This window comes from Psammomys obesus, unplaced genomic scaffold (genome assembly GCF_907164565.1).
Source record: "Psammomys obesus unplaced genomic scaffold, mPsaObe1.curated_primary_1811, whole genome shotgun sequence".
Taxonomy (NCBI): Eukaryota; Metazoa; Chordata; class Mammalia; order Rodentia; family Muridae; genus Psammomys; species Psammomys obesus.
The window spans coordinates 11542605-11553165 of record NW_026592732.1 but is presented as its reverse complement, the minus strand read 5'-3'; positions in this window follow the sequence as shown (position 1 = coordinate 11553165).

The window sequence follows — 10561 nt, the reverse complement described above, 5'->3', positions numbered from 1 at the left end:
TAAGAGTCAGGGTACGAGGGTACTTACAAAACTCTTGAGTTATATATGCAGTTAACAACTGTGGGGAAAGGAGAGTGCTCTGTGGAGCCGCAAACAAGTTGTACAGGAACCGCCAGTGGCTGTAAGACAGCTGCTTGAATCATCCATGCTCCTGACCGTTGCGAATGTAACTTTAATAAACTCATTGGTTCAGCAACCAGAACTTGGAATCCGTTCTTTCTGGTCCATGGTAGACAGAAGCGGTCTCTCCAGGAAAAGCCATACAGCTCTGCTTCTGCCTTGAAGACATTCCTTCTCCCTAGATCTGTGGCCCTTGACATACTTCCTGAAGAGTCAAGTGAGGACAAATCTCTCTAAGAAAGGATGAAGGAACAGAAAGCAGGAAGTGCCCAGGGGACTGCGGTGTAGCTCGCCCTCCCATGAGACCGTGGAATGTAGCACACCTCCTATGTTCTTCTTGCTCTTTGGGGTTCTTTGTTAATTCCACATGGTGTTGGCTACTTTCCTCACTGCTGTGACAAAGCAGCGTAGTGGAGAGAAGGTTTGTTTTGGCTCATGGTTCCAGGGTACAGACATGGCAGGGAAGCCACGGTGGGGAAGCCATGGTGGCAGGAGCTTGAGGAGGAAGCCAAGACTCAGAGCAGAACAAACGCTGGAGCCCTGCTTGCTTTCTCCTTCATGTTTAGTCCCTGGGATGGTGCCACCCAAAGTTAAGGTGGGTCTTCCTACCCCTGTTAACCGAATCTAGATAATCTCTCGAATGCATGCCAAATGGGTTCTTTCCTAGGTGATTCTAGAACCATTGAGTTGATCATTTTAGCCACCACATAAGCGCTCTGATGAGAAGAACTGCAGTAGTTTCCTGTGGGCTGCAGTCAGGAAGGGATGTGACCAGGCCAGCCACTCAGTGTCCTCTTCACCAGCCAGTGTGGCTTACAGATGGGAAGATGAGTTCATGAGGAAACTTCTCTGAGAGTGACATGTAGCTATTACTAAGCTTGCTAAAGCAGAGGGCACAAACCTGGGGTATGAGCACCCCACTCCTGTCACACTGGACTAAGACTGACACTAAGTCGGGCATGGTGATGCAATCAAGAAGTTGAGGCAGAAAGATTGCAAGTTCAAGGCCAGCCTGGCCTATGTAGCAAGACCCTCTTTCAAAAATAACAACTGAATAAATAAAAATATTTTAACAGTCAAATGAATGAAGCTAAGAAGAGACAAACAGCATGGGCTCTGAGGTTTGAACTCTGTTTTATGAGGTAGTTGCAGATAAATGTTGGTTTGCTTGTTTGCTTGTTTGTTTGTTTTCTGCTCAAGCCAGATTTCTGTGACATAAAACTAATGTTGGTTGAAAGATATGACGTTACAACGTGTTAGGGGGAATGAGTTCAAGACATCTGCTGTACAGCAATGGTGATTAAGATTAAATGTGTTGAGTGAGTGCTGAGTGGATGAAGGTGCTCGTGACGCACATGAGGGGCATGTGTGGAGTGTGTCACCTTGTTCGGCTGCCTTTAACCAGTTCACAGTGTGCACATCCTCTAAAACACCAGGTTGGGCGCAGTTACTACCACCTGCCACTTCAAAATCGACAAAAGAAAGCGTGTGTGTGTGTGTGTGTGTGTGTGTGTGTGTGTGTGTAGGTCAGAAGTCAAGGGCAAGATCTTCTGTGATCTTGAGACAAGCTTTCTCACTGAACTGAGAGCTCACTGATTCTGCTACTTGGGTGACCATCAAGCCCCCAAAAATCCTCCTGTCTCGACATCTCTGGCGCTGGGATCAGCCATGCTCAGATTTTTTTTTTTTTTTTTTTTTAAATCCAGGTCTTCTTGCTCATATAGCAAGCATTTTCCCTGGCTGAGCCATCTCCCAAGTCTTCCCAATTTAAAAATCCCACCTTACAGTCGGTGTCCAAAGTGCTCATTCTCCATCCAGTGGTGCTTTGCTAGAGGCTCTGGAACCTTTAGGGTGGAGCCTAAAGCAGGTGCCTAGGGTCTGACACTTGGTAGTTACCTCTTCCCCTTTCCTGCCTTCTGCTGCTTGGTTTCTCTGAGGTGAACAGTGTCCTCCACACAGGCTTGCTAGCGTGAATGGAGATTTCCTCACCTGCCTTCCCCTCTGTGACAAACTGGAGCCTTCTGAAACTGTGAGGCCGAATAAATCCTGGTCCATCAATTTGTTTCTGTCAGATACTGTGGTCACAGGATATAAAGTTAATGTGCTTACAGACAACAGTGTTATAAGGCCAAAGAGCCAATTATTTTCTGTTTTTAATCTTATAAAAATTTGGATAAAGCGAGGGCCCCGAGGTGGAATGCAATGCTAGATCCCTTGCCTGGCATCTTGAAGCCCTGGATTTGATCTCAACCACAGGAAGTAAAACACAGCAAAATGTTAGAAACAATTTATTTGTTTTTTTTGTTGTTGTTTTGTTTAGTTTAGTTTTGTTTTGTTTTGTTTTTGAGACAAGGTTTCTGTATGTAACCTTGGCTGTTTGGGACTCACTTTGTAACTAATAGAGACCTGCCTGCCTCTGTCTCCCAGAGTGCTGGGATTACAGGTGTGTGCCACTGTGCCTGGTTTAGAAACAAATTTTAAATTGAGAATCTCCTGACTGAAATAAGGGGTCTTTCAAGTGTTTCTGTTTTCCATATCCTTTGCGTTTACTTGTTAGTTCATCAAACATTTACCCAGCATGCCCTGAGGCTGGCACTATTGGCACTCCAAAGATGAACGACTCATAAATTAATCTGATTGGCCTGCTCTTTGATCACCTCCCCCTGAGGGGGGAGCAGCCTTACCAGGCCACGGTAGAGGACAATGCAGCCACTTTTGATGAGAACTGATAGACTAAGATCAGAAAGGAGAGGAGGACCTCCCCTATCAGTGGACTTGGGGAGGGGCATGCATGCAGAAAAGGGAGGGAGGGTGGGATCGGGAGGGGAGGAGGGAGGGGCTTATGGGGAGATACAAAATGAATAAAGTGTAATTAATAAAAGAAAAAAAAAAAAGAAAGGCCTCTAGGCTCACAGTTTCTTTCTGTGGAGCCCAAGGTTAAAGGAAAATACTTGGTTTGCTTGCTGCCATTAATCTGGCACCTGATATGTGGTAAACAGTTAATGACTGTCTCTCAAATGGATGTGTGAACCAGGAAGGCTGAAGTCTGAGAAACACAAGTTAGAGGAAAGAATCCCTTGAGATAAAAAGCAGGTAGACAGTAGACAGGTCCGTAATGCTCTGAGGCCCTCCTCTGACTGCCACCACCTAACTCTCTGCTCATGGAGGAGCCATGTGGACCTCTGATAGGTTTAGACTGGGCATCCAGAAAAGTGTTGGAAAAATGCACCCCAGTCCAGGTCCCATTCCAGTGAGAGTGGGGTTGTATGAGTTACTCACCTTGTTGCTGAGATAAAATATCTGACAAAGCAACCTAAGGAAGGAAAGCTCTGTTCCGGCCCATAGTTCAAGGGCATCGTTCTCCCACTCTTGGAACATGGTCCCAGAATGGAGTTGTGTGAGGAGAATTCTGAGTGTTTGTGAAAAACTTCAAGAAATCACAAGAGTCTTGTGACCTCAGTTTCTTAAAACGCAAACAAACAAACAAACAAACAAACAAACATGGAATTGTTCTTGGATTATGCCTTCATGCCCCTCCTGGATAATGTAGCAGACAGGAGTGAGTTTACTTCAGATTATTCTTTACAGCTGGCTATTGTTATTTGTTTATATTCCTCCATGGAGAAACAAGTTTCTGCCACATGCAGCTGGCCCCGTGACTGTATGAAGTTTCTACGCTCTGAAAAAAGTTGGCTATTGCATGAGACTTTAGTCCATCTCATTTATGAGCTCCACTCTCCCAGGGTCCCACTGTCTCTTAAGGCAGTAAACGTACTGTAGCGTGGGAAGGCATATCATCAGGAGCAGGACGGCTGGCTGATCACATAAGGTTAGGAAGAGGACAATGAGCAAGCAGTAAGGCCAGGTTATCACTGTGCATGGTCCTAGAACCCCTGCACAGATGTAGCCCATGGCAGCTCAGTCTCCAAGTGGATTCCCTAGTAAGGGGAATAGGGGCTGTCTCTGACATGAACTCAGTGGCTGGCTCTCTGATCACCTCCCTCTGACGGGGCCACACAGAGGAAGACAATGCAGACAGTCCTGATGAGACCTGATAAGCTAGGATCAGATGGAAGGGGAGGAGGACCTCCCCTATCAGTGGACTGGGGGAGTGGCATAGGAGGAGATGAGAGAGGAAGAGTGGGATTAGGAGGGGATAGGGAGGGGGCGATAGCTGGGATACAAAGTGAATAAATTGTAATAAAAAAATTAAAAAAAATTAGGCCAGGTGATAAAATTTCAAGGCCCACCTGTATCAACCCACTTGGTTTCACACCCTTCCGGAACAGCACCACCAGCTGTGTGCCAACACATGAGTGGACATTTCAAACCACATATACACAAACAACAAAAAAAGACCCTGCAGGCATTTGTATTATATTTATATTGTATTGTGCATACACATACCTACACATACATATGTATATACATACATACATACATACATGTGTAACAATAATACTTAAAGAAAAAAGGCTATTGACTTGAGAATGGGGGTACCATGGAAGGGGTTTGGAGGAGGGTAGCTGGGAGGGACCGAGGAAATTAAAAAGTGTAATACTATTTCAATTAAAAGTATATTTTTTAAGATTTATTTTTATTTTTATTAATTATACTTTATTCACTTTGTGTCCCCCCATAAGCCCCTCTCTCCTCCCCTCCCGGTCCCACCCTCCTTCCCCCTTCTTCACGCATGCCCCTCTACAAGCCCACTGATAGGGGAGGTCCTCCTCTCCTTCCTTCTGCTCTTAGTCTATCAGATCTCATCAGGAGTGGCTGCATTGTCATCTTCTGTGGCCTGGTAAGGCTGCTCTCCCCTCAGGGTGAGGTGATCAAAGAGCAGGCCAATCAGATTATGTCAGAGGCAGTCCCTCTTCCCGTTACTATGGAACCCACTTGGGCACTAAACTGGCCTACATCTATGCAGGGATTCTAGGTTATCTCCATGAATGGTTCTTGGTTGGAGTATGAGTCTCTGGGGAAACCCCTGTGTTCAAATTTCTGGTTCTGTTGCTCTCCTTGTGGGGTTCCTGTCTTCTCCAGATCTTACTATTTCCCACTTCTTTCATAAGATTCCATGCACTTTGCCCAACATTTGGCCATAAGTCTCAGCATCTCCTTTGATAGTCTGCAGGGCAGAGCCTTTCAGAGGCCCCCCCGTGGCGGGTTTCTAGTTTGTTTCCTGTTTTCTTCTTCTTCTGATGTCCTTCCTCTTTGCCTTTCGAGACGGGGACTGAACATTTTAGTCAGGGTCCTCTCTCTTGATTAGTTTCTTTAGATGTACAGATTTTAGTAGGTTTATCCTATATTACATGTCTATACGAGTGAGTATATACTGTGTGTGTCTTTCTGCTTCTGGGATAGCTCACTCAGGATGATCCTTTCCAGGTCCCACCATTTGCCTGCAAATTTCATGATTTAAAAATTAACCTAGAAAAGTAAACTGGGAGTAAGGTCTGAACACTGAGCCCTGTTGCTCATAGGTCAAGGGCCATGGAGCATGAAAAACTGGCTATTTCTTCACAACCTTTAGCTTTCATTGTAGCCCTCAGGCGCCAGCAATTCTTCTTCCCAGCAGGAAGAACAACCAGAGTATATTTTCTCAAAACCTTAGGGGCCCCTTTTCACCTTCAACACAATAAGGTCTGTTTTTTCTACCATGCTCTCCCTTTGTGACAACCTCATTTCTGAGGGCAGTCCAGATTTTAAATATGTCCTGTTGTTCTGAAAAGCATTTGAATTTGTGTGACCTTATATCTGGATATTTTGCAAAAACTTGTTACCAGGTCTGGAGGCCTGAAGATGCTTCCTCCTCCCCACCCCCGCCCTGGAAAAGATACTTGTTTCTTTTCTCTTTTTGAGTCAAGGTCTCTCTACATAGCCCTGGCTATCTTGGAACTTGTTATGTAGGTTTTGAATTCAGAGCTCTGCCTGCCTCTGCCTCCTTAGGATTAAAGTCGGGAACCACCACACTTCCACCTGTTTTTTGGTGTATGATATAATGTTATGGTGACAGGTGGGTGGCTGAACTAGAAGGCTATTGTGTTCAGTGCTATAATGTAGAACACCCTTATGAACTTTTATTAGGGCTGGTCCCTTTAATCTAGGCTTCTGTGTGCCATCAGAGGCTGTATGAGTCTTTAAGATGAACTTATTTGTGGTGTCCGGAGGAACCATGAGGTCTAGTGTGTTCCTCGTTTGAGCTCTGATGGTCCAAAGTGTCTAGCAGGGCTCTTTTCAGTTGCTGTAGTCAGAAGGGTTGCTGATGTATGAAAGCTTTTGTTCTTGAGCAGCCTGAAAGGTACCTAAGGAGTCCTGAAGGATTGAAGCAGTCCTGAGTTAGAAACAGCTTTATGGCTTGAGCAGATGGCTCCACCTTTGTAAATTCAGTCTACTCAGTCTTTGCACAGCTCTCATCTAGATCATTTGAGCTGGGACCTCTAATCTGGGCCACATCTTCTGCTGGATGCCTGTATAAAGGACATGGAAGAAGGAAGCTTTTGCTTTTTGCCTGCTTGCTCTCCTACCCCACTAGCAAGGCCATTTCCTCACTGGCATTAGAGCCTATGTCTTCAGGATTCCAGCATGCACTGAAGACCAGCTGAGGCATCCAGCATATATTTTCAGGGAAATAAGTTGGATACACACTTTTTCATCAATTGATTGTGACCCTTGCTTGTGCTATGGCTCCAGAAGAAGCCTCTTGTGTGCTTCCTAAGGTCACCCAGTGTCTGAGTCTAGGACAGTGTAAGCAGACGATAACCAACCAAAGATGCCAGTGTGTGTCAGAGAGTCAGTGTTGAATGCCAAACTTCAGGGATGGGCTAGTTGTTTCCTGATTTAGACCTTAAAACACTCTACTGAAAAAAGCCTTTTTGAAATATTCTTAGAGGTATAGGCTGTGAACTCTGTTTACAGCCTGCTGTCTGAATGGCCAGTACTGGAATTACTATCTCAACTTCACTCCTCAGATATGTCATTATTGTGCACAGCGAAAAGGTTGGGGCTGGAGAGATGGCACAGTAGTTACAGAGGACCTGAGTTCAGTTTCCAGCAGCCACATTGGGCTGCTCACAGCTTCCTGTAAGTCAAGTTCCAGGGAATGTGATGCCACCCTTTTGGCCTCTGCAGGTACTGCAATCATGTGGTACACATAAACTCAAACAAACATACACATACACTTAAAAAAAAAAGAAAAAGACAAAAAACATGAGTGTCTTTCCACTGGGAAATGATCCAGGAAATTGAAGTAAACTTTCACAATGAAATGTAATAACCATAACAGGAAGAAATGCAGAAAAATGATAAAAGAAAAAAGAGGCAAAGAAAAGAAACATATAAAGACAGTGAAGGAATGGGAGCAGGCACAGGGTAAAGGAGAAAAGGGTGAGTGAGAAGGGAAGGGGCGACAAATACGGAAGAGCAAGAAGAGGGGAGGAGGGGCAGGGATAGCACAGAAAAGAAGCTCATGGAGATGAAGTGATGTATTAGGTCATTAATATTTACTATTGATATATCTTTTAGTTAAACAGCAATTATTCCTAAACAGCTATATAACCAAATCACCACACAGAGACTAGGAATTATTTAATTAACCTAGAGCACAATGCTGTGCAACAGTTACTCCATCCTAAACCTCCAAGTTTCCTACCATTCAGATTTCATCCATTATACTTGCTTTTAGTCATATCTTAGGTCCAGTTCATTTCTCCACGTGGTTCCAAGACCTCTCCTGCAGATTCTCCTCCTCTCCTCTCTCCTGCTTCCTTCTTCTTCCTCCCACTCCAAACCAGGATGTTCCACCCTATCCTCTCCATTGCTCAGCAACATGGCTGGTTGTTTTAATTGACAATTTAGGAACAAATGGTGGCATGTTTACACAAACTTGAGACAGGTAAATGCTTAGATCAAGCATCACAATGCAATGTCCAGATTGAAACCAGTTAGTGGGGGAGAGAAATCAGCACTTGAATGAACAAGGGTAAATTGTATACATTCCAAAAGGATATAGGCCAAGAAGAGGGTAAGAAGCCATGCTACCCATGCATTAGGCAATCTCTGAGTGGCCAGGACCAGAGGGAGATGCTTTTCACAGCAGTCTTGTCTATGTTCCTGAGAACTGACACTGAGAGCATCCTTCATTAATAAGAGAGGCTCCAGCCAGCCTTAATGGGCCCTGGGCTTCTAGGATGAAAAAGAACTGGGCAGCTGCCATATTGGTGGATGAACGCCAGGCTATGCTCAGATAAATGTCCCCAGACTAATCCAGGTTCTGAGCCAGTCTGAGAAAGTCTGGAGGCTGCTGAGTGATCTGGGCTTGTTTGTTTGAAGTGATCAGTTAACACCCCCCCACCCCCCGCTTCTCTGCACAGCACAACTAGCAGCCCCACTCTGTAACAGTCAGAGGGAAGCATCCTGTGGCAGTAGTGTTATTCAGTTCTTTGCATTCTCTGTGTTGGCATCAGACAGTGAAACTTGCCTGGAACCATCTCTCTCCTTGAAAAGCTCACAGTGTGATTAGGAAGTGACAGTCAAGTATGCTAACCTATAAGACTAAACTATGTCCCTAAAGTGATAGGTACTTCATCCCCTTCAGACATCAGGGACTTAGTGAAGATTAAGTAAATGGATGGATGGTGGACCGATGGTGGATGGATGGATGGATGGATGGATGGATGGATGGATGGGTGGACGGATGGTGGATGGATAATTGTTGATGGTTGGCTGGCTGGCTCATAGATGATGGATGGATGGATGGGTTGAGGTTTGTGAGTAATAGATACTGGGAAATTTATGTTCTGCTGCCACAGACGCAGAAGGGCTAGTTTAGGAATCAATTCTAAAACAATTTTCTGAATGTCTGATTATATTTCACTGCGGAGAAAAGGAAGTTCTCCCCAGGGAAAGGATTCTGCTTGCTGCTAGTTCCCGGAAAGTTGGTGTAACCGTAGGCACATCATCTATCCCCCAGGTAAGCCAACAGTGTCAGCATTGGTATCTACATTTGCAGAGGAGGAAGGCACCTAAGGCAGGGCTGGTTCCCCATAGGACTGAACTGGAATGCAAGGCTTTTGATGGCAGCTCCGTCCTATCCCCTGTCATTGTGGCTATCCCCAGGTGGCAGCTTACACAAGAGGCTTTGAAGCAGCTGAAGGTTTCAGAGGGAAAAACTGATGGTTCCTGATATGTCCCAGCTCTTACGCAGCAGCTTTATTATCTCTAATTATCACAACTACCTTATGAAAAGGGACTTTGTTTTCAGCACTGGGGATTGGAACCCAGAGCCTTGATCATGCTAGGCAAGCACACTGCTGCTGAGCTACATTTTTCAGTCCATATGAGAGGGCTTTCTTGTTAAGGAAATAGGCTCAGAAACATTAAATGCATTGGGCCCCCAGGTAGAGCTTCTGTGATTACCATTTTAGAGAGAGCAGAATAGTACGGCAGCTTTAGGACTTCTCTAGCAAGCCGCAGTTGCTCTTCGAGGTGGTAGGGGGTGGAAGTGGGAACATCTCAAGACTCCAGGCTCCTGCACTCAGAGAGAAAAGAGGCCATTACCACACAGGAGTTTGCATTATTTAGAGACCCAGTTTCCTCATGCAGGTCTGCTTAACAGTCTAGGGGGGAAAATAGCGAATTTCCAAGAACAGCTCCATGCCCCAGGGTTGGGGGGCTGCAGTCAGGGTAGCTTTGGCAGTCTTGAGCTTAACGCCAGTGCTGCCCAGAACTTGGGAGGCAAAAGAGGAAAGACAGTAGATAGAGCAAAGAGCAGGCATCAAGCCCATGTCAGGAGACAGGATACATCACCAGCCTGTTTGTATCACTATTCAGGAGGTGTTAGGGGTTATTCTACTGCTGGCCCTCAAGAGCTAGTTACACCTATCCTTGTTTTGTAAACCTGCTAAGACATACTTAATTGGTTGACTAAATGGCCTCTATCTGGGCAGGGCAGAATGGGGGTAGACATGGCTAAGGTTCCCGGGCTTTGGGTTCAACAGACAATCAGGGATAGATGGATAGGAAGAGAGGCGGAAAGATGATGGCACGATGGGTTAGGTGGAGAAGGAACCATGTGGGCGAAGAGGAAGGACTCCGAGGATGGTGTGGATGGAGAAAACACCCAGATGAAGAACACAAGGAAGTATTTATAAGCTTATGGATGAGAGATGGTTCAGACAAGGATGATTAAGGCAGATGACATTGGATGGGGGCTGAGAGGTGAATGGTGAGGAAAAACATCTGCCTGGCCCAAGGTAAATAAGACAATTATAAATGTAACAGGTGTCTGTATCTTATTATGTGTGATAGAAGGTTAGATAATACCGCCATGATAATCTTAGGGCTAAGAATAAATAACATTATATAGCCCTCAATTTTTAAATAATTGTTTACCACAATAAGGAGGCCTAGAGCAGGTCCATTAATTTGGCTGCCCCTCATT